This window comes from Ambystoma mexicanum, chromosome 5q (assembly GCF_040938575.1).
Source record: "Ambystoma mexicanum isolate Mex_15411 chromosome 5q, UKY_AmexF1_1, whole genome shotgun sequence".
In the NCBI taxonomy this organism is placed as follows: domain Eukaryota; kingdom Metazoa; phylum Chordata; class Amphibia; order Caudata; family Ambystomatidae; genus Ambystoma; species Ambystoma mexicanum.
The window spans coordinates 527,373,214-527,401,061 of record NC_090933.1 but is presented as its reverse complement, the minus strand read 5'-3'; the positions used below and the strand labels follow the sequence as shown (position 1 = coordinate 527,401,061).

Below are 27,848 nucleotides of genomic sequence, written 5' to 3'. Positions count from 1 at the left end.
TACAGGTCCCTGGACAGCCAAGCAAGTGCGAGATAAAGACTAAGCTGTCCTTTAAGATCATTTGCTCAGAAGGGGAATTAGCTCAGATGGTAGAGCGCTCGCTTTGCATGCGAGAGGTAGCGGGATCGATGCCCGCATTCTCCAGCAAGAAACTTTTCTTTCATTTGACTTTTTTTATTCAAAACTCTTAAATCCTCGCAAATGAGGCATGCGCTGCTGGCTTCAGGGTGTTTACTATCATCCCAAAAGTCTTCCGTCCATTTTCTACTATGCCAAAACGTTACACATTTCTGCACCAAGGCTGGCAGCTGGCGTGAAACTATGCAACAGAGAGAAATAAAATGAGAAGCAAGCACCTTCTCTATTCAGCTCTCGGGTCTATGGGGCCGGCATTTAAAGTCTCCGACCAGCAGGGCACGTTCGGGACTACACAGCGCCCCCCAGCAAAATAATAGCCTGCACCCACCCTCTACTCCCGCATATAACTTTGGCAGAAGTTTGAACAAAATTCCAGGATCCACCCCTGATGGGACTCGAACCCACGATCCTTGGTTTAAGTAGGCCACTGCCTTATCCATAAGGCCACTGGGGCCACTCAGCCAACAGCTCGAGAGTTCTTTCTTTTCCTCTTCTCTCACTGGTGTCACCTGTACTGGCCCACTGATAACTACAGGAGCATTGGATCACGTCCAAAGCTGCACTGTCCCATAACACGCGTGCAACCTGCACCTGCTTGCACTCGGCTGGACACTTCCGCTTTATGGGACACACGTTGGAAAGTGGACTCCGTTTCCAGACCTCAATCTTCCCTATTTAGTATTCTGACGCTCTATTGGAAAATATGTCCATCTGGTAAAAATGACAAATGCACTCCAAAGCTGGGCCTTTGGCTCCAAGCAGCGTGCAAGTGGCCTTAAACAGCAGGCAAGCACCTTCTCAATTCAGCTCTCGGGTCTATGGGGTTGGTGTGCAGCCTCTTGATCACAAGCGCAGGTCCAGCGTGAAAGGGCGTGGCAGTGGAGTCACTCTGCTATTAAGACCTAGTTGGCCAATCTTCATTGCAATGGATGGCCATCTGCAGCTTTATTTGTAGCTCCATTACTTTTTGTTTTGGGCAAAAAGGTGACATTGTGATTTTTCCCCTGGCAGATGAAGAGAAGCGACTTTATGCACTACAGGTCCCTGGACAGCCAAGCAAGTGCGAGATAAAGACTAAGCTGTCCTTTAAGATCATTCGCTCAGAAGGGGAATTAGCTCAGATGGTAGAGCTCTCGCTTTGCATGCGAGAGGTAGCGGGATCGATGCCCGCATTCTCCAGCAAGAAACTTTTCTTTCATTTGACTTTTTTTATTCAAAACTCTTAAATCCTCGCAAATGAGGCATGCGCTGCTGGCTTCAGGGTGTTTACTATCATCCCAAAAGTCTTCCGTCCATTTTCTACTATGCCAAAACGTTACACATTTCTACACCAAGGCTGGCAGCTGGCGTGAAACTATGCAACAGAGAGAAATAAAATGAGAAGCAAGCACCTTCTCTATTCAGCTCTCGGGTCTATGGGGCCGGCATTTAAAGTCTCCGACCAGCAGGGCACGTTCGGGACTACACAGCGCCCCCCAGCAAAATAATAGCCTGCACCCACCCTCTACTCCCGCATATAACTTTGGCAGAAGTTTGAACAAAATTCCAGGATCCACCCCTGATGGGACTCGAACCCACGATCCTTGGTTTAAGTAGGCCACTGCCTTATCCATAAGGCCACTAGGGCCGCTCAGCCAACAGCTCGAGAGTTCTTTCTTTTCCTCTTCTCTCACTGGTGTCACCTGTACTGGCCCACTGATAACTACAGGAGCATTGGATCACGTCCAAAGCTGCACTGTCCCATAACACGCGTGCAACCGGCACCTGCTTGCACTCGGCTGGACACTTCCGCTTTATGGGACACACGTTGGAAAGTGGACTCCGTTTCCAGACCTCAATCTTCCCTGTTTAGTATTCTGACGCTCTATTGGAAAATATGTCCATCTGGTAAAAATGACAAATGCACTCCAAAGCTGGGCCTTTGGCTCCAAGCAGCGTGCAAGTGGCCTTAAACAGCAGGCAAGCACCTTCTCAATTCAGCTCTCGGGTCTATGGGGTTGGTGTGCAGCCTCTTGATCACAAGCGCAGGTCCAGCGTGAAAGGGCGTGGCAGTGGAGTCACTCTGCTATTAAAACCTAGTTGGCCAATCTTCATTGCAATGGATGGCCATCTGCAGCTTTATTTGTAGCTCCATTACTTTTTGTTTTGGGCAAAAAGGTGACATTGTGATTTTTCCCCTGGCAGATGAAGAGAAGCGACTTTATGCACTACAGGTCCCTGGACAGCCAAGCAAGTGCGAGATAAAGACTAAGCTGTCCTTTAAGATCACTTGCGCAGAAGGGGAATTAGCTCAGATGGTAGAGCGCTTGCTTTGCATGCGAGAGGTAGCGGGATCGATGCCCGCATTCTCCAGCAAGAAACTTTTCTTTCATTTGACTTTTTTTATTCAAAACTCTTAAATCCTCGCAAATGAGGCATGCGCTGCTGGCTTCAGGGTGTTTACTATCATCCCAAAAGTCTTCCGTCCATTTTCTACTATGCCAAAACGTTACACATTTCTGCACCAAGGCTGGCAGCTGGCGTGAAACTATGCAACAGAGAGAAATAAAATGAGAAGCAAGCACCTTCTCTATTCAGCTCTCGGGTCTATGGGGCCGGCATTTAAAGTCTCCGACCAGCAGGGCACGTTCGGGACTACACAGCGCCCCCCAGCAAAATAATAGCCTGCACCCACCCTCTACTCCCGCATATAACTTTGGCAGAAGTTTGAACAAAATTCCAGGATCCACCCCTGATGGGACTCGAACCCACGATCCTTGGTTTAAGTAGGCCACTGCCTTATACATAAGGCCACTGGGGCCGCTCAGCCAACAGCTCGAGAGTTCTTTCTTTTCCTCTTCTCTCACTGGTGTCACCTGTACTGGCCCACTGATAACTACAGGAGCATTGGATCACGTCCAAAGCTGCACTGTCCCATAACACGCGTGCAACCTGCACCTGCTTGCACTCGGCTGGACACTTCCGCATTATGGGACACACGTTGGAAAGTGGACTCCGTTTCCAGACCTCAATCTTCCCTGTTTAGTATTCTGACGCTCTATTGGAAAATATGTCCATCTGGTAAAAATGACAAATGCAGTCCAAAGCTGGGCCTTTGGCTCCAAGCAGCGTGCAAGTGGCCTTAAACAGCAGGCAAGCACCTTCTCAATTCAGCTCTCGGGTCTATGGGGTTGGTGTGCAGCCTCTTGATCACAAGCGCAGGTCCAGCGTGAAAGGGCGTGGCAGTGGAGTCACTCTGCTATTAAGACCTAGTTGGCCAATCTTCATTGCAATGGATGGCCATCTGCAGCTTTATTTGTAGCTCCATTACTTTTTGTTTTGGGCAAAAAGGTGACATTGTGATTTTTCCCCTGGCAGATGAAGAGAAGCGACTTTATGCACTACAGGTCCCTGGACAGCCAAGCAAGTGCGAGATAAAGACTAAGCTGTCCTTTAAGATCACTTGCTCGGAAGGGGAATTAGCTCAGATGGTAGAGCGCTCGCTTTGCATGCGAGAGGTAGCGGGATCGATGCCCGCATTCTCCAGCAAGAAACTTTTCTTTCATTTGACTTTTTTTATTCAAAACTCTTAAATCCTCGCAAATGAGGCATGCGCTGCTGGCTTCAGGGTGTTTACTATCATCCCAAATGTCTTCCGTCCATTTTCTACTATGCCAAAACGTTACACATTTCTGCACCAAGGCTGGCAGCTGGCGTGAAACTATGCAACAGAGAGAAATAAAATGAGAAGCAAGCACCTTCTCTATTCAGCTCTCGGGTCTATGGGGCCGGCATTTAAAGTCTCCGACCAGCAGGGCACGTTCGGGACTACACAGCGCCCCCCAGCAAAATAATAGCCTGCACCCACCCTCTACTCCCGCATATAACTTTGGCAGAAGTTTGAACAAAATTCCAGGATCCACCCCTGATGGGACTCGAACCCACGATCCTTGGTTTAAGTAGGCCACTGCCTTATCCATAAGGCCACTGGGGCCGCTCAGCCAACAACTCGAGAGTTCTTTCTTTTCCTCTTCTCTCACTGGTGTCACCTGTACTGGCCCACTGATAACTACAGGAGCATTGGATCACGTCCAAAGCTGCACTGTCCCATAACACGCGTGCAACCTGCACCTGCTTGCACTCGGCTGGACACTTCCGCATTATGGGACACACGTTGGAAAGTGGACTCCGTTTCCAGACCTCAATCTTCCCTGTTTAGTATTCTGACGCTCTATTGGAAAATATGTCCATCTGGTAAAAATGACAAATGCACTCCAAAGCTGGGCCTTTGGCTCCAAGCAGCGTGCAAGTGGCCTTAAACAGCAGGCAAGCACCTTCTCAATTCAGCTCTCGGGTCTATGGGGTTGGTGTGCAGCCTCTTGATCACAAGCGCAGGTCCAGCGTGAAAGGGCGTGGCAGTGGAGTCACTCTGCTATTAAGACCTAGTTGGCCAATCTTCATTGCAATGGATGGCCATCTGCAGCTTTATTTGTAGCTCCATTACTTTTTGTTTTGGGCAAAAAGGTGACATTGTGATTTTTCCCCTGGCAGATGAAGAGAAGCGACTTTATGCACTACAGGTCCCTGGACAGCCAAGCAAGTGCGAGATAAAGACTAAGCTGTCCTTTAAGATCATTCGCTCAGAAGGGGAATTAGCTCAGATGGTAGAGCGCTCGCTTTGCATGCGAGAGGTAGCGGGATCGATGCCCGCATTCTCCAGCAAGAAACTTTTCTTTCATTTGACTTTTTTTATTCAAAACTCTTAAATCCTCGCAAATGAGGCATGCGCTGCTGGCTTCAGGGTGTTTACTATCATCCCAAAAGTCTTCCGTCCATTTTCTACTATGCCAAAACGTTACACATTTCTGCACCAAGGCTGGCAGCTGGCGTGAAACTATGCAACAGAGAGAAATAAAATGAGAAGCAAGCACCTTCTCCATTCAGCTCTCGGGTCTATGGGGCCGGCATTTAAAGTCTCCGACCAGCAGGGCACGTTCGGGACTACACAGCGCCCCCCAGCAAAATAATAGCCTGCACCCACCCTCTACTCCCGCATATAACTTTGGCAGAAGTTTGAACAAAATTCCAGGATCCACCCCTGATGGGACTCGAACCCACGATCCTTGGTTTAAGTAGGCCACTGCCTTATCCATAAGGCCACTGGGGCCGCTCAGCCAACAGCTTGAGAGTTCTTTCTTTTCCTCTTCTCTCACTGGTGTCACCTGTACTGGCCCACTGATAACTACAGGAGCATTGGATCACGTCCAAAGCTGCACTGTCCCATAACACGCGTGCAACCTGCACCTGCTTGCACTCGGCTGGACACTTCCGCTTTATGGGACACACGTTGGAAAGTGGACTCCGTTTCCAGACCTCAATCTTCCCTGTTTAGTATTCTGACGCTCTATTGGAAAATATGTCCATCTGGTAAAAATGACAAATGCACTCCAAAGCTGGGCCTTTGGCTCCAAGCAGCGTGCAAGTGGCCTTAAACAGCAGGCAAGCACCTTCTCAATTCAGCTCTCGGGTCTATGGGGTTGGTGTGCAGCCTCTTGATCACAAGCGCAGGTCCAGCGTGAAAGGGCGTGGCAGTGGAGTCACTCTGCTATTAAGACCTAGTTGGCCAATCTTCATTGCAATGGATGGCCATCTGCAGCTTTATTTGTAGCTCCATTACTTTTTGTTTTGGGCAAAAAGGTGACATTGTGATTTTTCCCCTGGCAGATGAAGAGAAGCGACTTTATGCACTACAGGTCCCTGGACAGCCAAGCAAGTGCGAGATAAAGACTAAGCTGTCCTTTAAGATCACTTGCTCGGAAGGGGAATTAGCTCAGATGGTAGAGCGCTCGCTTTGCATGCGAGAGGTAGCGGGATCGATGCCCGCATTCTCCAGCAAGAAACTTTTCTTTCATTTGACTTTTTTTATTCAAAACTCTTAAATCCTCGCAAATGAGGCATGCGCTGCTGGCTTCAGGGTGTTTACTATCATCCCAAAAGTCTTCCGTCCATTTTCTACTATGCCAAAACGTTACACATTTCTGCACCAAGGCTGGCAGCTGGCGTGAAACTATGCAACAGAGAGAAATAAAATGAGAAGCAAGCACCTTCTCTATTCAGCTCTCGGGTCTATGGGGCCGGCATTTAAAGTCTCCGACCAGCAGGGCACGTTCGGGACTACACAGCGCCCCCCAGCAAAATAATAGCCTGCACCCACCCTCTACTCCCGCATATAACTTTGGCAGAAGTTTGAACAAAATTCCAGGATCCACCCCTGATGGGACTCGAACCCACGATCCTTGGTTTAAGTAGGCCACTGCCTTATCCATAAGGCCACTGGGGCCGCTCAGCCAACAACTCGAGAGTTCTTTCTTTTCCTCTTCTCTCACTGGTGTCACCTGTACTGGCCCACTGATAACTACAGGAGCATTGGATCACGTCCAAAGCTGCACTGTCCCATAACACGCGTGCAACCTGCACCTGCTTGCACTCGGCTGGACACTTCCGCATTATGGGACACACGTTGGAAAGTGGACTCCGTTTCCAGACCTCAATCTTCCCTGTTTAGTATTCTGACGCTCTATTGGAAAATATGTCCATCTGGTAAAAATGACAAATGCACTCCAAAGCTGGGCCTTTGGCTCCAAGCAGCGTGCAAGTGGCCTTAAACAGCAGGCAAGCACCTTCTCAATTCAGCTCTCGGGTCTATGGGGTTGGTGTGCAGCCTCTTGATCACAAGCGCAGGTCCAGCGTGAAAGGGCGTGGCAGTGGAGTCACTCTGCTATTAAGACCTAGTTGGCCAATCTTCATTGCAATGGATGGCCATCTGCAGCTTTATTTGTAGCTCCATTACTTTTTGTTTTGGGCAAAAAGGTGACATTGTGATTTTTCCCCTGGCAGATGAAGAGAAGCGACTTTATGCACTACAGGTCCCTGGACAGCCAAGCAAGTGCGAGATAAAGACTAAGCTGTCCTTTAAGATCATTCGCTCAGAAGGGGAATTAGCTCAGATGGTAGAGCGCTCGCTTTGCATGCGAGAGGTAGCGGGATCGATGCCCGCATTCTCCAGCAAGAAACTTTTCTTTCATTTGACTTTTTTTATTCAAAACTCTTAAATCCTCGCAAATGAGGCATGCGCTGCTGGCTTCAGGGTGTTTACTATCATCCCAAAAGTCTTCCGTCCATTTTCTACTATGCCAAAACGTTACACATTTCTGCACCAAGGCTGGCAGCTGGCGTGAAACTATGCAACAGAGAGAAATAAAATGAGAAGCAAGCACCTTCTCCATTCAGCTCTCGGGTCTATGGGGCCGGCATTTAAAGTCTCCGACCAGCAGGGCACGTTCGGGACTACACAGCGCCCCCCAGCAAAATAATAGCCTGCACCCACCCTCTACTCCCGCATATAACTTTGGCAGAAGTTTGAACAAAATTCCAGGATCCACCCCTGATGGGACTCGAACCCACGATCCTTGGTTTAAGTAGGCCACTGCCTTATCCATAAGGCCACTGGGGCCGCTCAGCCAACAGCTTGAGAGTTCTTTCTTTTCCTCTTCTCTCACTGGTGTCACCTGTACTGGCCCACTGATAACTACAGGAGCATTGGATCACGTCCAAAGCTGCACTGTCCCATAACACGCGTGCAACCTGCACCTGCTTGCACTCGGCTGGACACTTCCGCTTTATGGGACACACGTTGGAAAGTGGACTCCGTTTCCAGACCTCAATCTTCCCTGTTTAGTATTCTGACGCTCTATTGGAAAATATGTCCATCTGGTAAAAATGACAAATGCACTCCAAAGCTGGGCCTTTGGCTCCAAGCAGCGTGCAAGTGGCCTTAAACAGCAGGCAAGCACCTTCTCAATTCAGCTCTCGGGTCTATGGGGTTGGTGTGCAGCCTCTTGATCACAAGCGCAGGTCCAGCGTGAAAGGGCGTGGCAGTGGAGTCACTCTGCTATTAAGACCTAGTTGGCCAATCTTCATTGCAATGGATGGCCATCTGCAGCTTTATTTGTAGCTCCATTACTTTTTGTTTTGGGCAAAAAGGTGACATTGTGATTTTTCCCCTGGCAGATGAAGAGAAGCGACTTTATGCACTACAGGTCCCTGGACAGCCAAGCAAGTGCGAGATAAAGACTAAGCTGTCCTTTAAGATCACTTGCTCGGAAGGGGAATTAGCTCAGATGGTAGAGCGCTCGCTTTGCATGCGAGAGGTAGCGGGATCGATGCCCGCATTCTCCAGCAAGAAACTTTTCTTTCATTTGACTTTTTTTATTCAAAACTCTTAAATCCTCGCAAATGAGGCATGCGCTGCTGGCTTCAGGGTGTTTACTATCATCCCAAATGTCTTCCGTCCATTTTCTACTATGCCAAAACGTTACACATTTCTGCACCAAGGCTGGCAGCTGGCGTGAAACTATGCAACAGAGAGAAATAAAATGAGAAGCAAGCACCTTCTCTATTCAGCTCTCGGGTCTATGGGGCCGGCATTTAAAGTCTCCGACCAGCAGGGCACGTTCGGGACTACACAGCGCCCCCCAGCAAAATAATAGCCTGCACCCACCCTCTACTCCCGCATATAACTTTGGCAGAAGTTTGAACAAAATTCCAGGATCCACCCCTGATGGGACTCGAACCCACGATCCTTGGTTTAAGTAGGCCACTGCCTTATCCATAAGGCCACTGGGGCCGCTCAGCCAACAACTCGAGAGTTCTTTCTTTTCCTCTTCTCTCACTGGTGTCACCTGTACTGGCCCACTGATAACTACAGGAGCATTGGATCACGTCCAAAGCTGCACTGTCCCATAACACGCGTGCAACCTGCACCTGCTTGCACTCGGCTGGACACTTCCGCATTATGGGACACACGTTGGAAAGTGGACTCCGTTTCCAGACCTCAATCTTCCCTGTTTAGTATTCTGACGCTCTATTGGAAAATATGTCCATCTGGTAAAAATGACAAATGCACTCCAAAGCTGGGCCTTTGGCTCCAAGCAGCGTGCAAGTGGCCTTAAACAGCAGGCAAGCACCTTCTCAATTCAGCTCTCGGGTCTATGGGGTTGGTGTGCAGCCTCTTGATCACAAGCGCAGGTCCAGCGTGAAAGGGCGTGGCAGTGGAGTCACTCTGCTATTAAGACCTAGTTGGCCAATCTTCATTGCAATGGATGGCCATCTGCAGCTTTATTTGTAGCTCCATTACTTTTTGTTTTGGGCAAAAAGGTGACATTGTGATTTTTCCCCTGGCAGATGAAGAGAAGCGACTTTATGCACTACAGGTCCCTGGACAGCCAAGCAAGTGCGAGATAAAGACTAAGCTGTCCTTTAAGATCATTCGCTCAGAAGGGGAATTAGCTCAGATGGTAGAGCGCTCGCTTTGCATGCGAGAGGTAGCGGGATCGATGCCCGCATTCTCCAGCAAGAAACTTTTCTTTCATTTGACTTTTTTTATTCAAAACTCTTAAATCCTCGCAAATGAGGCATGCGCTGCTGGCTTCAGGGTGTTTACTATCATCCCAAAAGTCTTCCGTCCATTTTCTACTATGCCAAAACGTTACACATTTCTGCACCAAGGCTGGCAGCTGGCGTGAAACTATGCAACAGAGAGAAATAAAATGAGAAGCAAGCACCTTCTCCATTCAGCTCTCGGGTCTATGGGGCCGGCATTTAAAGTCTCCGACCAGCAGGGCACGTTCGGGACTACACAGCGCCCCCCAGCAAAATAATAGCCTGCACCCACCCTCTACTCCCGCATATAACTTTGGCAGAAGTTTGAACAAAATTCCAGGATCCACCCCTGATGGGACTCGAACCCACGATCCTTGGTTTAAGTAGGCCACTGCCTTATCCATAAGGCCACTGGGGCCGCTCAGCCAACAGCTTGAGAGTTCTTTCTTTTCCTCTTCTCTCACTGGTGTCACCTGTACTGGCCCACTGATAACTACAGGAGCATTGGATCACGTCCAAAGCTGCACTGTCCCATAACACGCGTGCAACCTGCACCTGCTTGCACTCGGCTGGACACTTCCGCTTTATGGGACACACGTTGGAAAGTGGACTCCGTTTCCAGACCTCAATCTTCCCTGTTTAGTATTCTGACGCTCTATTGGAAAATATGTCCATCTGGTAAAAATGACAAATGCACTCCAAAGCTGGGCCTTTGGCTCCAAGCAGCGTGCAAGTGGCCTTAAACAGCAGGCAAGCACCTTCTCAATTCAGCTCTCGGGTCTATGGGGTTGGTGTGCAGCCTCTTGATCACAAGCGCAGGTCCAGCGTGAAAGGGCGTGGCAGTGGAGTCACTCTGCTATTAAGACCTAGTTGGCCAATCTTCATTGCAATGGATGGCCATCTGCAGCTTTATTTGTAGCTCCATTACTTTTTGTTTTGGGCAAAAAGGTGACATTGTGATTTTTCCCCTGGCAGATGAAGAGAAGCGACTTTATGCACTACAGGTCCCTGGACAGCCAAGCAAGTGCGAGATAAAGACTAAGCTGTCCTTTAAGATCACTTGCTCGGAAGGGGAATTAGCTCAGATGGTAGAGCGCTCGCTTTGCATGCGAGAGGTAGCGGGATCGATGCCCGCATTCTCCAGCAAGAAACTTTTCTTTCATTTGACTTTTTTTATTCAAAACTCTTAAATCCTCGCAAATGAGGCATGCGCTGCTGGCTTCAGGGTGTTTACTATCATCCCAAAAGTCTTCCGTCCATTTTCTACTATGCCAAAACGTTACACATTTCTGCACCAAGGCTGGCAGCTGGCGTGAAACTATGCAACAGAGAGAAATAAAATGAGAAGCAAGCACCTTCTCTATTCAGCTCTCGGGTCTATGGGGCCGGCATTTAAAGTCTCCGACCAGCAGGGCACGTTCGGGACTACACAGCGCCCCCCAGCAAAATAATAGCCTGCACCCACCCTCTACTCCCGCATATAACTTTGGCAGAAGTTTGAACAAAATTCCAGGATCCACCCCTGATGGGACTCGAACCCACGATCCTTGGTTTAAGTAGGCCACTGCCTTATCCATAAGGCCACTGGGGCCGCTCAGCCAACAACTCGAGAGTTCTTTCTTTTCCTCTTCTCTCACTGGTGTCACCTGTACTGGCCCACTGATAACTACAGGAGCATTGGATCACGTCCAAAGCTGCACTGTCCCATAACACGCGTGCAACCTGCACCTGCTTGCACTCGGCTGGACACTTCCGCATTATGGGACACACGTTGGAAAGTGGACTCCGTTTCCAGACCTCAATCTTCCCTGTTTAGTATTCTGACGCTCTATTGGAAAATATGTCCATCTGGTAAAAATGACAAATGCACTCCAAAGCTGGGCCTTTGGCTCCAAGCAGCGTGCAAGTGGCCTTAAACAGCAGGCAAGCACCTTCTCAATTCAGCTCTCGGGTCTATGGGGTTGGTGTGCAGCCTCTTGATCACAAGCGCAGGTCCAGCGTGAAAGGGCGTGGCAGTGGAGTCACTCTGCTATTAAGACCTAGTTGGCCAATCTTCATTGCAATGGATGGCCATCTGCAGCTTTATTTGTAGCTCCATTACTTTTTGTTTTGGGCAAAAAGGTGACATTGTGATTTTTCCCCTGGCAGATGAAGAGAAGCGACTTTATGCACTACAGGTCCCTGGACAGCCAAGCAAGTGCGAGATAAAGACTAAGCTGTCCTTTAAGATCATTCGCTCAGAAGGGGAATTAGCTCAGATGGTAGAGCGCTCGCTTTGCATGCGAGAGGTAGCGGGATCGATGCCCGCATTCTCCAGCAAGAAACTTTTCTTTCATTTGACTTTTTTTATTCAAAACTCTTAAATCCTCGCAAATGAGGCATGCGCTGCTGGCTTCAGGGTGTTTACTATCATCCCAAAAGTCTTCCGTCCATTTTCTACTATGCCAAAACGTTACACATTTCTGCACCAAGGCTGGCAGCTGGCGTGAAACTATGCAACAGAGAGAAATAAAATGAGAAGCAAGCACCTTCTCCATTCAGCTCTCGGGTCTATGGGGCCGGCATTTAAAGTCTCCGACCAGCAGGGCACGTTCGGGACTACACAGCGCCCCCCAGCAAAATAATAGCCTGCACCCACCCTCTACTCCCGCATATAACTTTGGCAGAAGTTTGAACAAAATTCCAGGATCCACCCCTGATGGGACTCGAACCCACGATCCTTGGTTTAAGTAGGCCACTGCCTTATCCATAAGGCCACTGGGGCCGCTCAGCCAACAGCTTGAGAGTTCTTTCTTTTCCTCTTCTCTCACTGGTGTCACCTGTACTGGCCCACTGATAACTACAGGAGCATTGGATCACGTCCAAAGCTGCACTGTCCCATAACACGCGTGCAACCTGCACCTGCTTGCACTCGGCTGGACACTTCCGCTTTATGGGACACACGTTGGAAAGTGGACTCCGTTTCCAGACCTCAATCTTCCCTGTTTAGTATTCTGACGCTCTATTGGAAAATATGTCCATCTGGTAAAAATGACAAATGCACTCCAAAGCTGGGCCTTTGGCTCCAAGCAGCGTGCAAGTGGCCTTAAACAGCAGGCAAGCACCTTCTCAATTCAGCTCTCGGGTCTATGGGGTTGGTGTGCAGCCTCTTGATCACAAGCGCAGGTCCAGCGTGAAAGGGCGTGGCAGTGGAGTCACTCTGCTATTAAGACCTAGTTGGCCAATCTTCATTGCAATGGATGGCCATCTGCAGCTTTATTTGTAGCTCCATTACTTTTTGTTTTGGGCAAAAAGGTGACATTGTGATTTTTCCCCTGGCAGATGAAGAGAAGCGACTTTATGCACTACAGGTCCCTGGACAGCCAAGCAAGTGCGAGATAAAGACTAAGCTGTCCTTTAAGATCATTTGCTCAGAAGGGGAATTAGCTCAGATGGTAGAGCGCTCGCTTTGCATGCGAGAGGTAGCGGGATCGATGCCCGCATTCTCCAGCAAGAAACTTTTCTTTCATTTGACTTTTTTTATTCAAAACTCTTAAATCCTCGCAAATGAGGCATGCGCTGCTGGCTTCAGGGTGTTTACTATCATCCCAAAAGTCTTCCGTCCATTTTCTACTATGCCAAAACGTTACACATTTCTGCACCAAGGCTGGCAGCTGGCGTGAAACTATGCAACAGAGAGAAATAAAATGAGAAGCAAGCACCTTCTCTATTCAGCTCTCGGGTCTATGGGGCCGGCATTTAAAGTCTCCGACCAGCAGGGCACGTTCGGGACTACACAGCGCCCCCCAGCAAAATAATAGCCTGCACCCACCCTCTACTCCCGCATATAACTTTGGCAGAAGTTTGAACAAAATTCCAGGATCCACCCCTGATGGGACTCGAACCCACGATCCTTGGTTTAAGTAGGCCACTGCCTTATCCATAAGGCCACTGGGGCCGCTCAGCCAACAGCTTGAGAGTTCTTTCTTTTCCTCTTCTCTCACTGGTGTCACCTGTACTGGCCCACTGATAACTACAGGAGCATTGGATCACGTCCAAAGCTGCACTGTCCCATAACACGCGTGCAACCTGCACCTGCTTGCACTCGGCTGGACACTTCCGCTTTATGGGACACACGTTGGAAAGTGGACTCCGTTTCCAGACCTCAATCTTCCCTGTTTAGTATTCTGACGCTCTATTGGAAAATATGTCCATCTGGTAAAAATGACAAATGCACTCCAAAGCTGGGCCTTTGGCTCCAAGCAGCGTGCAAGTGGCCTTAAACAGCAGGCAAGCACCTTCTCAATTCAGCTCTCGGGTCTATGGGGTTGGTGTGCAGCCTCTTGATCACAAGCGCAGGTCCAGCGTGAAAGGGCGTGGCAGTGGAGTCACTCTGCTATTAAGACCTAGTTGGCCAATCTTCATTGCAATGGATGGCCATCTGCAGCTTTATTTGTAGCTCCATTACTTTTTGTTTTGGGCAAAAAGGTGACATTGTGATTTTTCCCCTGGCAGATGAAGAGAAGCGACTTTATGCACTACAGGTCCCTGGACAGCCAAGCAAGTGCGAGATAAAGACTAAGCTGTCCTTTAAGATCATTTGCTCAGAAGGGGAATTAGCTCAGATGGTAGAGCGCTCGCTTTGCATGCGAGAGGTAGCGGGATCGATGCCCGCATTCTCCAGCAAGAAACTTTTCTTTCATTTGACTTTTTTTATTCAAAACTCTTAAATCCTCGCAAATGAGGCATGCGCTGCTGGCTTCAGGGTGTTTACTATCATCCCAAAAGTCTTCCGTCCATTTTCTACTATGCCAAAACGTTACACATTTCTGCACCAAGGCTGGCAGCTGGCGTGAAACTATGCAACAGAGAGAAATAAAATGAGAAGCAAGCACCTTCTCTATTCAGCTCTCGGGTCTATGGGGCCGGCATTTAAAGTCTCCGACCAGCAGGGCACGTTCGGGACTACACAGCGCCCCCCAGCAAAATAATAGCCTGCACCCACCCTCTACTCCCGCATATAACTTTGGCAGAAGTTTGAACAAAATTCCAGGATCCACCCCTGATGGGACTCGAACCCACGATCCTTGGTTTAAGTAGGCCACTGCCTTATCCATAAGGCCACTGGGGCCGCTCAGCCAACAGCTGGAGAGTTCTTTCTTTTCCTCTTCTCTCACTGGTGTCACCTGTACTGGCCCACTGATAACTACAGGAGCATTGGATCACGTCCAAAGCTGCACTGTCCCATAACACGCGTGCAACCTGCACCTGCTTGCACTCGGCTGGACACTTCCGCATTATGGGACACACGTTGGAAAGTGGACTCCGTTTCCAGACCTCAATCTTCCCTGTTTAGTATTCTGACGCTCTATTGGAAAATATGTCCATCTGGTAAAAATGACAAATGCACTCCAAAGCTGGGCCTTTGGCTCCAAGCAGCGTGCAAGTGGCCTTAAACAGCAGGCAAGCACCTTCTCAATTCAGCTCTCAGGTCTATGGGGTTGGTGTGCAGCCTCTTGATCACAAGCGCAGGTCCAGCGTGAAAGGGCGTGGCAGTGGAGTCACTCTGCTATTAAGACCTAGTTGGCCAATCTTCATTGCAATGGATGGCCATCTGCAGCTTTATTTGTAGCTCCATTACTTTTTGTTTTGGGCAAAAAGGTGACATTGTGATTTTTCCCCTGGCAGATGAAGAGAAGCGACTTTATGCACTACAGGTCCCTGGACAGCCAAGCAAGTGCGAGATAAAGACTAAGCTGTCCTTTAAGATCATTCGCTCAGAAGGGGAATTAGCTCAGATGGTAGAGCGCTCGCTTTGCATGCGAGAGGTAGCGGGATCGATGCCCGCATTCTCCAGCAAGAAACTTTTCTTTCATTTGACTTTTTTTATTCAAAACTCTTAAATCCTCGCAAATGAGGCATGCGCTGCTGGCTTCAGGGTGTTTACTATCATCCCAAAAGTCTTCCGTCCATTTTCTACTATGCCAAAACGTTACACATTTCTGCACCAAGGCTGGCAGCTGGCGTGAAACTATGCAACAGAGAGAAATAAAATGAGAAGCAAGCACCTTCTCCATTCAGCTCTCGGGTCTATGGGGCCGGCATTTAAAGTCTCCGACCAGCAGGGCACGTTCGGGACTACACAGCGCCCCCCAGCAAAATAATAGCCTGCACCCACCCTCTACTCCCGCATATAACTTTGGCAGAAGTTTGAACAAAATTCCAGGATCCACCCCTGATGGGACTCGAACCCACGATCCTTGGTTTAAGTAGGCCACTGCCTTATCCATAAGGCCACTGGGGCCGCTCAGCCAACAGCTTGAGAGTTCTTTCTTTTCCTCTTCTCTCACTGGTGTCACCTGTACTGGCCCACTGATAACTACAGGAGCATTGGATCACGTCCAAAGCTGCACTGTCCCATAACACGCGTGCAACCTGCACCTGCTTGCACTCGGCTGGACACTTCCGCTTTATGGGACACACGTTGGAAAGTGGACTCCGTTTCCAGACCTCAATCTTCCCTGTTTAGTATTCTGACGCTCTATTGGAAAATATGTCCATCTGGTAAAAATGACAAATGCACTCCAAAGCTGGGCCTTTGGCTCCAAGCAGCGTGCAAGTGGCCTTAAACAGCAGGCAAGCACCTTCTCAATTCAGCTCTCGGGTCTATGGGGTTGGTGTGCAGCCTCTTGATCACAAGCGCAGGTCCAGCGTGAAAGGGCGTGGCAGTGGAGTCACTCTGCTATTAAGACCTAGTTGGCCAATCTTCATTGCAATGGATGGCCATCTGCAGCTTTATTTGTAGCTCCATTACTTTTTGTTTTGGGCAAAAAGGTGACATTGTGATTTTTCCCCTGGCAGATGAAGAGAAGCGACTTTATGCACTACAGGTCCCTGGACAGCCAAGCAAGTGCGAGATAAAGACTAAGCTGTCCTTTAAGATCATTTGCTCAGAAGGGGAATTAGCTCAGATGGTAGAGCGCTCGCTTTGCATGCGAGAGGTAGCGGGATCGATGCCCGCATTCTCCAGCAAGAAACTTTTCTTTCATTTGACTTTTTTTATTCAAAACTCTTAAATCCTCGCAAATGAGGCATGCGCTGCTGGCTTCAGGGTGTTTACTATCATCCCAAAAGTCTTCCGTCCATTTTCTACTATGCCAAAACGTTACACATTTCTGCACCAAGGCTGGCAGCTGGCGTGAAACTATGCAACAGAGAGAAATAAAATGAGAAGCAAGCACCTTCTCTATTCAGCTCTCGGGTCTATGGGGCCGGCATTTAAAGTCTCCGACCAGCAGGGCACGTTCGGGACTACACAGCGCCCCCCAGCAAAATAATAGCCTGCACCCACCCTCTACTCCCGCATATAACTTTGGCAGAAGTTTGAACAAAATTCCAGGATCCACCCCTGATGGGACTCGAACCCACGATCCTTGGTTTAAGTAGGCCACTGCCTTATCCATAAGGCCACTGGGGCCGCTCAGCCAACAGCTGGAGAGTTCTTTCTTTTCCTCTTCTCTCACTGGTGTCACCTGTACTGGCCCACTGATAACTACAGGAGCATTGGATCACGTCCAAAGCTGCACTGTCCCATAACACGCGTGCAACCTGCACCTGCTTGCACTCGGCTGGACACTTCCGCTTTATGGGACACACGTTGGAAAGTGGACTCCGTTTCCAGACCTCAATCTTCCCTGTTTAGTATTCTGACGCTCTATTGGAAAATATGTCCATCTGGTAAAAATGACAAATGCACTCCAAAGCTGGGCCTTTGGCTCCAAGCAGCGTGCAAGTGGCCTTAAACAGCAGGCAAGCACCTTCTCAATTCAGCTCTCGGGTCTATGGGGTTGGTGTGCAGCCTCTTGATCACAAGCGCAGGTCCAGCGTGAAAGGGCGTGGCAGTGGAGTCACTCTGCTATTAAGACCTAGTTGGCCAATCTTCATTGCAATGGATGGCCATCTGCAGCTTTATTTGTAGCTCCATTACTTTTTGTTTTGGGCAAAAAGGTGACATTGTGATTTTTCCCCTGGCAGATGAAGAGAAGCGACTTTATGCACTACAGGTCCCTGGACAGCCAAGCAAGTGCGAGATAAAGACTAAGCTGTCCTTTAAGATCATTTGCTCAGAAGGGGAATTAGCTCAGATGGTAGAGCGCTCGCTTTGCATGCGAGAGGTAGCGGGATCGATGCCCGCATTCTCCAGCAAGAAACTTTTCTTTCATTTGACTTTTTTTATTCAAAACTCTTAAATCCTCGCAAATGAGGCATGCGCTGCTGGCTTCAGGGTGTTTACTATCATCCCAAAAGTCTTCCGTCCATTTTCTACTATGCCAAAACGTTACACATTTCTGCACCAAGGCTGGCAGCTGGCGTGAAACTATGCAACAGAGAGAAATAAAATGAGAAGCAAGCACCTTCTCTATTCAGCTCTCGGGTCTATGGGGCCGGCATTTAAAGTCTCCGACCAGCAGGCACGTTCGGGACTACACAGCGCCCCCCAGCAAAATAATAGCCTGCACCCACCCTCTACTCCCGCATATAACTTTGGCAGAAGTTTGAACAAAATTCCAGGATCCACCCCTGATGGGACTCGAACCCACGATCCTTGGTTTAAGTAGGCCACTGCCTTATCCATAAGGCCACTGGGGCCGCTCAGCCAACAGCTCGAGAGTTCTTTCTTTTCCTCTTCTCTCACTGGTGTCACCTGTACTGGCCCACTGATAACTACAGGAGCATTGGATCACGTCCAAAGCTGCACTGTCCCATAACACGCGTGCAACCTGCACCTGCTTGCACTCGGCTGGACACTTCCGCATTATGGGACACACGTTGGAAAGTGGACTCCGTTTCCAGACCTCAATCTTCCCTGTTTAGTATTCTGACGCTCTATTGGAAAATATGTCCATCTGGTAAAAATGACAAATGCACTCCAAAGCTGGGCCTTTGGCTCCAAGCAGCGTGCAAGTGGCCTTAAACAGCAGGCAAGCACCTTCTCAATTCAGCTCTCAGGTCTATGGGGTTGGTGTGCAGCCTCTTGATCACAAGCGCAGGTCCAGCGTGAAAGGGCGTGGCAGTGGAGTCACTCTGCTATTAAGACCTAGTTGGCCAATCTTCATTGCAATGGATGGCCATCTGCAGCTTTATTTGTAGCTCCATTACTTTTTGTTTTGGGCAAAAAGGTGACATTGTGATTTTTCCCCTGGCAGATGAAGAGAAGCGACTTAATGCACTACAGGTCCCTGGACAGCCAAGCAAGTGCGAGATAAAGACTAAGCTGTCCTTTAAGATCATTCGCTCAGAAGGGGAATTAGCTCAGATGGTAGAGCGCTCGCTTTGCATGCGAGAGGTAGCGTGATCGATGCCCGCATTCTCCAGCAAGAAACTTTTCTTTCATTTGACTTTTTTTATTCAAAACTCTTAAATCCTCGCAAATGAGGCATGCGCTGCTGGCTTCAGGGTGTTTACTATCATCCCAAAAGTCTTCCGTCCATTTTCTACTATGCCAAAACGTTACACATTTCTGCACCAAGGCTGGCAGCTCGCGTGAAACTATGCAACAGAGAGAAATAAAATGAGAAGCAAGCACCTTCTCTATTCAGCTCTCGGGTCTATGGGGCCGGCATTTAAAGTCTCCGACCAGCAGGGCACGTTCGGGACTACACAGCGCCCCCCAGCAAAATAATAGCCTGCACCCACCCTCTACTCCCGCATATAACTTTGGCAGAAGTTTGAACAAAATTCCAGGATCCACCCCTGATGGGACTCGAACCCACGATCCTTGGTTTAAGTAGGCCACTGCCTTATCCATAAGGCCACTGGGGCCGCTCAGCCAACAGCTCGAGAGTTCTTTCTTTTCCTCTTCTCTCACTGGTGTCACCTGTACTGGCCCACTGATAACTACAGGAGCATTGGATCACGTCCAAAGCTGCACTGTCCCATAACACGCGTGCAACCTGCACCTGCTTGCACTCGGCTGGACACTTCCGCATTATGGGACACACGTTGGAAAGTGGACTCCGTTTCCAGACCTCAATCTTCCCTGTTTAGTATTCTGACGCTCTATTGGAAAATATGTCCATCTGGTAAAAATGACAAATGCACTCCAAAGCTGGGCCTTTGGCTCCAAGCAGCGTGCAAGTGGCCTTAAACAGCAGGCAAGCACCTTCTCAATTCAGCTCTCGGGTCTATGGGGTTGGTGTGCAGCCTCTTGATCACAAGCGCAGGTCCAGCGTGAAAGGGCGTGGCAGTGGAGTCACTCTGCTATTAAGACCTAGTTGGCCAATCTTCATTGCAATGGATGGCCATCTGCAGCTTTATTTGTAGCTCCATTACTTTTTGTTTTGGGCAAAAAGGTGACATTGTGATTTTTCCCCTGGCAGATGAAGAGAAGCGACTTTATGCACTACAGGTCCCTGGACAGCCAAGCAAGTGCGAGATAAAGACTAAGCTGTCCTTTAAGATCATTTGCTCAGAAGGGGAATTAGCTCAGATGGTAGAGCGCTCGCTTTGCATGCGAGAGGTAGCGGGATCGATGCCCGCATTCTCCAGCAAGAAACTTTTCTTTCATTTGACTTTTTTTATTCAAAACTCTTAAATCCTCGCAAATGAGGCATGCGCTGCTGGCTTCAGGGTGTTTACTATCATCCCAAAAGTCTTCCGTCCATTTTCTACTATGCCAAAACGTTACACATTTCTGCACCAAGGCTGGCAGCTGGCGTGAAACTATGCAACAGAGAGAAATAAAATGAGAAGCAAGCACCTTCTCTATTCAGCTCTCGGGTCTATGGGGCCGGCATTTAAAGTCTCCGACCAGCAGGCACGTTCGGGACTACACAGCGCCCCCCAGCAAAATAATAGCCTGCACCCACCCTCTACTCCCGCATATAACTTTGGCAGAAGTTTGAACAAAATTCCAGGATCCACCCCTGATGGGACTCGAACCCACGATCCTTGGTTTAAGTAGGCCACTGCCTTATCCATAAGGCCACTGGGGCCGCTCAGCCAACAGCTCGAGAGTTCTTTCTTTTCCTCTTCTCTCACTGGTGTCACCTGTACTGGCCCACTGATAACTACAGGAGCATTGGATCACGTCCAAAGCTGCACTGTCCCATAACACGCGTGCAACCTGCACCTGCTTGCACTCGGCTGGACACTTCCGCTTTATGGGACACACGTTGGAAAGTGGACTCCGTTTCCAGACCTCAATCTTCCCTGTTTAGTATTCTGACGCTCTATTGGAAAATATGTCCATCTGGTAAAAATGACAAATGCACTCCAAAGCTGGGCCTTTGGCTCCAAGCAGCGTGCAAGTGGCCTTAAACAGCAGGCAAGCACCTTCTCAATTCAGCTCTCGGGTCTATGGGGTTGGTGTGCAGCCTCTTGATCACAAGCGCAGGTCCAGCGTGAAAGGGCGTGGCAGTGGAGTCACTCTGCTATTAAAACCTAGTTGGCCAATCTTCATTGCAATGGATGGCCATCTGCAGCTTTATTTGTAGCTCCATTACTTTTTGTTTTGGGCAAAAAGGTGACATTGTGATTTTTCCCCTGGCAGATGAAGAGAAGCGACTTTATGCACTACAGGTCCCTGGACAGCCAAGCAAGTGCGAGATAAAGACTAAGCTGTCCTTTAAGATCACTTGCGCAGAAGGGGAATTAGCTCAGATGGTAGAGCGCTCGCTTTGCATGCGAGAGGTAGCGGGATCGATGCCCGCATTCTCCAGCAAGAAACTTTTCTTTCATTTGACTTTTTTTATTCAAAACTCTTAAATCCTCGCAAATGAGGCATGCGCTGCTGGCTTCAGGGTGTTTACTATCATCCCAAAAGTCTTCCGTCCATTTTCTACTATGCCAAAACGTTACACATTTCTGCACCAAGGCTGGCAGCTGGCGTGAAACTATGCAACAGAGAGAAATAAAATGAGAAGCAAGCACCTTCTCTATTCAGCTCTCGGGTCTATGGGGCCGGCATTTAAAGTCTCCGACCAGCAGGGCACGTTCGGGACTACACAGCGCCCCCCAGCAAAATAATAGCCTGCACCCACCCTCTACTCCCGCATATAACTTTGGCAGAAGTTTGAACAAAATTCCAGGATCCACCCCTGATGGGACTCGAACCCACGATCCTTGGTTTAAGTAGGCCACTGCCTTATCCATAAGGCCACTGGGGCCGCTCAGCCAACAGCTCGAGAGTTCTTTCTTTTCCTCTTCTCTCACTGGTGTCACCTGTACTGGCCCACTGATAACTACAGGAGCATTGGATCACGTCCAAAGCTGCACTGTCCCATAACACGCGTGCAACCTGCACCTGCTTGCACTCGGCTGGACACTTCCGCTTTATGGGACACACGTTGGAAAGTGGACTCCGTTTCCAGACCTCAATCTTCCCTGTTTAGTATTCTGACGCTCTATTGGAAAATATGTCCATCTGGTAAAAATGACAAATGCACTCCAAAGCTGGGCCTTTGGCTCCAAGCAGCGTGCAAGTGGCCTTAAACAGCAGGCAAGCACCTTCTCAATTCAGCTCTCGGGTCTATGGGGTTGGTGTGCAGCCTCTTGATCACAAGCGCAGGTCCAGCGTGAAAGGGCGTGGCAGTGGAGTCACTCTGCTATTAAGACCTAGTTGGCCAATCTTCATTGCAATGGATGGCCATCTGCAGCTTTATTTGTAGCTCCATTACTTTTTGTTTTGGGCAAAAAGGTGACATTGTGATTTTTCCCCTGGCAGATGAAGAGAAGCGACTTTATGCACTACAGGTCCCTGGACAGCCAAGCAAGTGCGAGATAAAGACTAAGCTGTCCTTTAAGATCATTTGCTCAGAAGGGGAATTAGCTCAGATGGTAGAGCGCTCGCTTTGCATGCGAGAGGTAGCGGGATCGATGCCCGCATTCTCCAGCAAGAAACTTTTCTTTCATTTGACTTTTTTTATTCAAAACTCTTAAATCCTCGCAAATGAGGCATGCGCTGCTGGCTTCAGGGTGTTTACTATCATCCCAAAAGTCTTCCGTCCATTTTCTACTATGCCAAAACGTTACACATTTCTGCACCAAGGCTGGCAGCTGGCGTGAAACTATGCAACAGAGAGAAATAAAATGAGAAGCAAGCACCTTCTCTATTCAGCTCTCGGGTCTATGGGGCCGGCATTTAAAGTCTCCGACCAGCAGGGCACGTTCGGGACTACACAGCGCCCCCCAGCAAAATAATAGCCTGCACCCACCCTCTACTCCCGCATATAACTTTGGCAGAAGTTTGAACAAAATTCCAGGATCCACCCCTGATGGGACTCGAACCCACGATCCTTGGTTTAAGTAGGCCACTGCCTTATACATAAGGCCACTGGGGCCGCTCAGCCAACAGCTCGAGAGTTCTTTCTTTTCCTCTTCTCTCACTGGTGTCACCTGTACTGGCCCACTGATAACTACAGGAGCATTGGATCACGTCCAAAGCTGCACTGTCCCATAACACGCGTGCAACCTGCACCTGCTTGCACTCGGCTGGACACTTCCGCATTATGGGACACACGTTGGAAAGTGGACTCCGTTTCCAGACCTCAATCTTCCCTGTTTAGTATTCTGACGCTCTATTGGAAAATATGTCCATCTGGTAAAAATGACAAATGCACTCCAAAGCTGGGCCTTTGGCTCCAAGCAGCGTGCAAGTGGCCTTAAACAGCAGGCAAGCACCTTCTCAATTCAGCTCTCGGGTCTATGGGGTTGGTGTGCAGCCTCTTGATCACAAGCGCAGGTCCAGCGTGAAAGGGCGTGGCAGTGGAGTCACTCTGCTATTAAGACCTAGTTGGCCAATCTTCATTGCAATGGATGGCCATCTGCAGCTTTATTTGTAGCTCCATTACTTTTTGTTTTGGGCAAAAAGGTGACATTGTGATTTTTCCCCTGGCAGATGAAGAGAAGCGACTTTATGCACTACAGGTCCCTGGACAGCCAAGCAAGTGCGAGATAAAGACTAAGCTGTCCTTTAAGATCACTTGCTCGGAAGGGGAATTAGCTCAGATGGTAGAGCGCTCGCTTTGCATGCGAGAGGTAGCGGGATCGATGCCCGCATTCTCCAGCAAGAAACTTTTCTTTCATTCGACTTTTTTTATTCAAAACTCTTAAATCCTCGCAAATGAGGCATGCGCTGCTGGCTTCAGGGTGTTTACTATCATCCCAAAAGTCTTCCGTCCATTTTCTACTATGCCAAAACGTTACACATTTCTGCACCAAGGCTGGCAGCTGGCGTGAAACTATGCAACAGAGAGAAATAAAATGAGAAGCAAGCACCTTCTCTATTCAGCTCTCGGGTCTATGGGGCCGGCATTTAAAGTCTCCGACCAGCAGGGCACGTTCGGGACTACACAGCGCCCCCCAGCAAAATAATAGCCTGCACCCACCCTCTACTCCCGCATATAACTTTGGCAGAAGTTTGAACAAAATTCCAGGATCCACCCCTGATGGGACTCGAACCCACGATCCTTGGTTTAAGTAGGCCACTGCCTTATCCATAAGGCCACTGGGGCCGCTCAGCCAACAACTCGAGAGTTCTTTCTTTTCCTCTTCTCTCACTGGTGTCACCTGTACTGGCCCACTGATAACTACAGGAGCATTGGATCACGTCCAAAGCTGCACTGTCCCATAACACGCGTGCAACCTGCACCTGCTTGCACTCGGCTGGACACTTCCGCATTATGGGACACACGTTGGAAAGTGGACTCCGTTTCCAGACCTCAATCTTCCCTGTTTAGTATTCTGACGCTCTATTGGAAAATATGTCCATCTGGTAAAAATGACAAATGCACTCCAAAGCTGGGCCTTTGGCTCCAAGCAGCGTGCAAGTGGCCTTAAACAGCAGGCAAGCACCTTCTCAATTCAGCTCTCGGGTCTATGGGGTTGGTGTGCAGCCTCTTGATCACAAGCGCAGGTCCAGCGTGAAAGGGCGTGGCAGTGGAGTCACTCTGCTATTAAGACCTAGTTGGCCAATCTTCATTGCAATGGATGGCCATCTGCAGCTTTATTTGTAGCTCCATTACTTTTTGTTTTGGGCAAAAAGGTGACATTGTGATTTTTCCCCTGGCAGATGAAGAGAAGCGACTTTATGCACTACAGGTCCCTGGACAGCCAAGCAAGTGCGAGATAAAGACTAAGCTGTCCTTTAAGATCATTTGCTCAGAAGGGGAATTAGCTCAGATGGTAGAGCGCTCGCTTTGCATGCGAGAGGTAGCGGGATCGATGCCCGCATTCTCCAGCAAGAAACTTTTCTTTCATTTGACTTTTTTTATTCAAAACTCTTAAATCCTCGCAAATGAGGCATGCGCTGCTGGCTTCAGGGTGTTTACTATCATCCCAAAAGTCTTCCGTCCATTTTCTACTATGCCAAAACGTTACACATTTCTGCACCAAGGCTGGCAGCTGGCGTGAAACTATGCAACAGAGAGAAATAAAATGAGAAGCAAGCACCTTCTCTATTCAGCTCTCGGGTCTATGGGGCCGGCATTTAAAGTCTCCGACCAGCAGGGCACGTTCGGGACTACACAGCGCCCCCCAGCAAAATAATAGCCTGCACCCACCCTCTACTCCCGCATATAACTTTGGCAGAAGTTTGAACAAAATTCCAGGATCCACCCCTGATGGGACTCGAACCCACGATCCTTGGTTTAAGTAGGCCACTGCCTTATCCATAAGGCCACTGGGGCCGCTCAGCCAACAGCTGGAGAGTTCTTTCTTTTCCTCTTCTCTCACTGGTGTCACCTGTACTGGCCCACTGATAACTACAGGAGCATTGGATCACGTCCAAAGCTGCACTGTCCCATAACACGCGTGCAACCTGCACCTGCTTGCACTCGGCTGGACACTTCCGCATTATGGGACACACGTTGGAAAGTGGACTCCGTTTCCAGACCTCAATCTTCCCTGTTTAGTATTCTGACGCTCTATTGGAAAATATGTCCATCTGGTAAAAATGACAAATGCACTCCAAAGCTGGGCCTTTGGCTCCAAGCAGCGTGCAAGTGGCCTTAAACAGCAGGCAAGCACCTTCTCAATTCAGCTCTCAGGTCTATGGGGTTGGTGTGCAGCCTCTTGATCACAAGCGCAGGTCCAGCGTGAAAGGGCGTGGCAGTGGAGTCACTCTGCTATTAAGACCTAGTTGGCCAATCTTCATTGCAATGGATGGCCATCTGCAGCTTTATTTGTAGCTCCATTACTTTTTGTTTTGGGCAAAAAGGTGACATTGTGATTTTTCCCCTGGCAGATGAAGAGAAGCGACTTTATGCACTACAGGTCCCTGGACAGCCAAGCAAGTGCGAGATAAAGACTAAGCTGTCCTTTAAGATCATTCGCTCAGAAGGGGAATTAGCTCAGATGGTAGAGCGCTCGCTTTGCATGCGAGTGGTAGCGGGATCGATGCCCGCATTCTCCAGCAAGAAACTTTTCTTTCATTTGACTTTTTTTATTCAAAACTCTTAAATCCTCGCAAATGAGGCATGCGCTGCTGGCTTCAGGGTGTTTACTATCATCCCAAAAGTCTTCCGTCCATTTTCTACTATGCCAAAACGTTACACATTTCTGCACCAAGGCTGGCAGCTCGCGTGAAACTATGCAACAGAGAGAAATAAAATGAGAAGCAAGCACCTTCTCTATTCAGCTCTCGGGTCTATGGGGCCGGCATTTAAAGTCTCCGACCAGCAGGGCACGTTCGGGACTACACAGCGCCCCCCAGCAAAATAATAGCCTGCACCCACCCTCTACTCCCGCATATAACTTTGGCAGAAGTTTGAACAAAATTCCAGGATCCACCCCTGATGGGACTCGAACCCACGATCCTTGGTTTAAGTAGGCCACTGCCTTATCCATAAGGCCACTGGGGCCGCTCAGCCAACAGCTCGAGAGTTCTTTCTTTTCCTCTTCTCTCACTGGTGTCACCTGTACTGGCCCACTGATAACTACAGGAGCATTGGATCACGTCCAAAGCTGCACTGTCCCATAACACGCGTGCAACCTGCACCTGCTTGCACTCGGCTGGACACTTCCGCATTATGGGACACACGTTGGAAAGTGGACTCCGTTTCCAGACCTCAATCTTCCCTGTTTAGTATTCTGACGCTCTATTGGAAAATATGTCCATCTGGTAAAAATGACAAATGCACTCCAAAGCTGGGCCTTTGGCTCCAAGCAGCGTGCAAGTGGCCTTAAACAGCAGGCAAGCACCTTCTCAATTCAGCTCTCGGGTCTATGGGGTTGGTGTGCAGCCTCTTGATCACAAGCGCAGGTCCAGCGTGAAAGGGCGTGGCAGTGGAGTCACTCTGCTATTAAGACCTAGTTGGCCAATCTTCATTGCAATGGATGGCCATCTGCAGCTTTATTTGTAGCTCCATTACTTTTTGTTTTGGGCAAAAAGGTGACATTGTGATTTTTCCCCTGGCAGATGAAGAGAAGCGACTTTATGCACTACAGGTCCCTGGACAGCCAAGCAAGTGCGAGATAAAGACTAAGCTGTCCTTTAAGATCATTTGCTCAGAAGGGGAATTAGCTCAGATGGTAGAGCGCTCGCTTTGCATGCGAGAGGTAGCGGGATCGATGCCCGCATTCTCCAGCAAGAAACTTTTCTTTCATTTGACTTTTTTTATTCAAAACTCTTAAATCCTCGCAAATGAGGCATGCGCTGCTGGCTTCAGGGTGTTTACTATCATCCCAAAAGTCTTCCGTCCATTTTCTACTATGCCAAAACGTTACACATTTCTGCACCAAGGCTGGCAGCTGGCGTGAAACTATGCAACAGAGAGAAATAAAATGAGAAGCAAGCACCTTCTCTATTCAGCTCTCGGGTCTATGGGGCCGGCATTTAAAGTCTCCGACCAGCAGGGCACGTTCGGGACTACACAGCGCCCCCCAGCAAAATAATAGCCTGCACCCACCCTCTACTCCCGCATATAACTTTGGCAGAAGTTTGAACAAAATTCCAGGATCCACCCCTGATGGGACTCGAACCCACGATCCTTGGTTTAAGTAGGCCACTGCCTTATACATAAGGCCACTGGGGCCGCTCAGCCAACAGCTCGAGAGTTCTTTCTTTTCCTCTTCTCTCACTGGTGTCACCTGTACTGGCCCACTGATAACTACAGGAGCATTGGATCACGTCCCTGCACTGTCCCATAACACGCGTGCAACCTGCACCTGCTTGCACTCGGCTGGACACTTCCGCATTATGGGACACACGTTGGAAAGTGGACTCCGTTTCCAGACCTCAATCTTCCCTGTTTAGTATTCTGACGCTCTATTGGAAAATATGTCCATCTGGTAAAAATGACAAATGCACTCCA

The 27,848-nt window shown here is 49.0% G+C and overlaps 23 non-coding genes across 23 annotated transcripts; all 23 read left to right on the top strand.

The window, feature by feature from the left end:
* The first annotated feature begins 71 nt into the window (after positions 1–71).
* Positions 72–144, top strand: TRNAA-UGC (transfer RNA alanine (anticodon UGC)). The gene has a single exon. It is a non-coding gene; the product is annotated as a tRNA-Ala (tRNA).
* A 1,100-nt stretch (positions 145–1,244) lies between these two features.
* Positions 1,245–1,317, top strand: TRNAA-UGC (transfer RNA alanine (anticodon UGC)). Its single transcript has one exon. It is a non-coding gene; the product is annotated as a tRNA-Ala (tRNA).
* Positions 1,318–2,417: 1,100 nt separating this feature from the next.
* Positions 2,418–2,490, top strand: TRNAA-UGC (transfer RNA alanine (anticodon UGC)). Its single transcript has one exon. It is a non-coding gene; the product is annotated as a tRNA-Ala (tRNA).
* Positions 2,491–3,590: 1,100 nt separating this feature from the next.
* Positions 3,591–3,663, top strand: TRNAA-UGC (transfer RNA alanine (anticodon UGC)). Its single transcript has one exon. It is a non-coding gene; the product is annotated as a tRNA-Ala (tRNA).
* Positions 3,664–4,763: 1,100 nt separating this feature from the next.
* Positions 4,764–4,836, top strand: TRNAA-UGC (transfer RNA alanine (anticodon UGC)). Its single transcript has one exon. It is a non-coding gene; the product is annotated as a tRNA-Ala (tRNA).
* Positions 4,837–5,936: 1,100 nt separating this feature from the next.
* Positions 5,937–6,009, top strand: TRNAA-UGC (transfer RNA alanine (anticodon UGC)). Its single transcript has one exon. It is a non-coding gene; the product is annotated as a tRNA-Ala (tRNA).
* A 1,100-nt stretch (positions 6,010–7,109) lies between these two features.
* TRNAA-UGC (transfer RNA alanine (anticodon UGC)) lies at positions 7,110–7,182 on the top strand. The gene has a single exon. It is a non-coding gene; the product is annotated as a tRNA-Ala (tRNA).
* A 1,100-nt stretch (positions 7,183–8,282) lies between these two features.
* TRNAA-UGC (transfer RNA alanine (anticodon UGC)) lies at positions 8,283–8,355 on the top strand. Its single transcript has one exon. It is a non-coding gene; the product is annotated as a tRNA-Ala (tRNA).
* Positions 8,356–9,455: 1,100 nt separating this feature from the next.
* Positions 9,456–9,528, top strand: TRNAA-UGC (transfer RNA alanine (anticodon UGC)). The gene has a single exon. It is a non-coding gene; the product is annotated as a tRNA-Ala (tRNA).
* A 1,100-nt stretch (positions 9,529–10,628) lies between these two features.
* Positions 10,629–10,701, top strand: TRNAA-UGC (transfer RNA alanine (anticodon UGC)). Its single transcript has one exon. It is a non-coding gene; the product is annotated as a tRNA-Ala (tRNA).
* A 1,100-nt stretch (positions 10,702–11,801) lies between these two features.
* On the top strand, positions 11,802–11,874 carry TRNAA-UGC (transfer RNA alanine (anticodon UGC)). Its single transcript has one exon. It is a non-coding gene; the product is annotated as a tRNA-Ala (tRNA).
* A 1,100-nt stretch (positions 11,875–12,974) lies between these two features.
* On the top strand, positions 12,975–13,047 carry TRNAA-UGC (transfer RNA alanine (anticodon UGC)). Its single transcript has one exon. It is a non-coding gene; the product is annotated as a tRNA-Ala (tRNA).
* Positions 13,048–14,147: 1,100 nt separating this feature from the next.
* On the top strand, positions 14,148–14,220 carry TRNAA-UGC (transfer RNA alanine (anticodon UGC)). Its single transcript has one exon. It is a non-coding gene; the product is annotated as a tRNA-Ala (tRNA).
* Positions 14,221–15,320: 1,100 nt separating this feature from the next.
* On the top strand, positions 15,321–15,393 carry TRNAA-UGC (transfer RNA alanine (anticodon UGC)). Its single transcript has one exon. It is a non-coding gene; the product is annotated as a tRNA-Ala (tRNA).
* A 1,100-nt stretch (positions 15,394–16,493) lies between these two features.
* On the top strand, positions 16,494–16,566 carry TRNAA-UGC (transfer RNA alanine (anticodon UGC)). Its single transcript has one exon. It is a non-coding gene; the product is annotated as a tRNA-Ala (tRNA).
* Positions 16,567–17,666: 1,100 nt separating this feature from the next.
* TRNAA-UGC (transfer RNA alanine (anticodon UGC)) lies at positions 17,667–17,739 on the top strand. Its single transcript has one exon. It is a non-coding gene; the product is annotated as a tRNA-Ala (tRNA).
* A 2,272-nt stretch (positions 17,740–20,011) lies between these two features.
* TRNAA-UGC (transfer RNA alanine (anticodon UGC)) lies at positions 20,012–20,084 on the top strand. Its single transcript has one exon. It is a non-coding gene; the product is annotated as a tRNA-Ala (tRNA).
* Positions 20,085–21,183: 1,099 nt separating this feature from the next.
* Positions 21,184–21,256, top strand: TRNAA-UGC (transfer RNA alanine (anticodon UGC)). The gene has a single exon. It is a non-coding gene; the product is annotated as a tRNA-Ala (tRNA).
* A 1,100-nt stretch (positions 21,257–22,356) lies between these two features.
* Positions 22,357–22,429, top strand: TRNAA-UGC (transfer RNA alanine (anticodon UGC)). Its single transcript has one exon. It is a non-coding gene; the product is annotated as a tRNA-Ala (tRNA).
* Positions 22,430–23,529: 1,100 nt separating this feature from the next.
* Positions 23,530–23,602, top strand: TRNAA-UGC (transfer RNA alanine (anticodon UGC)). The gene has a single exon. It is a non-coding gene; the product is annotated as a tRNA-Ala (tRNA).
* Positions 23,603–24,702: 1,100 nt separating this feature from the next.
* Positions 24,703–24,775, top strand: TRNAA-UGC (transfer RNA alanine (anticodon UGC)). Its single transcript has one exon. It is a non-coding gene; the product is annotated as a tRNA-Ala (tRNA).
* Positions 24,776–25,875: 1,100 nt separating this feature from the next.
* TRNAA-UGC (transfer RNA alanine (anticodon UGC)) lies at positions 25,876–25,948 on the top strand. Its single transcript has one exon. It is a non-coding gene; the product is annotated as a tRNA-Ala (tRNA).
* A 1,100-nt stretch (positions 25,949–27,048) lies between these two features.
* TRNAA-UGC (transfer RNA alanine (anticodon UGC)) lies at positions 27,049–27,121 on the top strand. Its single transcript has one exon. It is a non-coding gene; the product is annotated as a tRNA-Ala (tRNA).
* Positions 27,122–27,848: the final 727 nt, after the last annotated feature.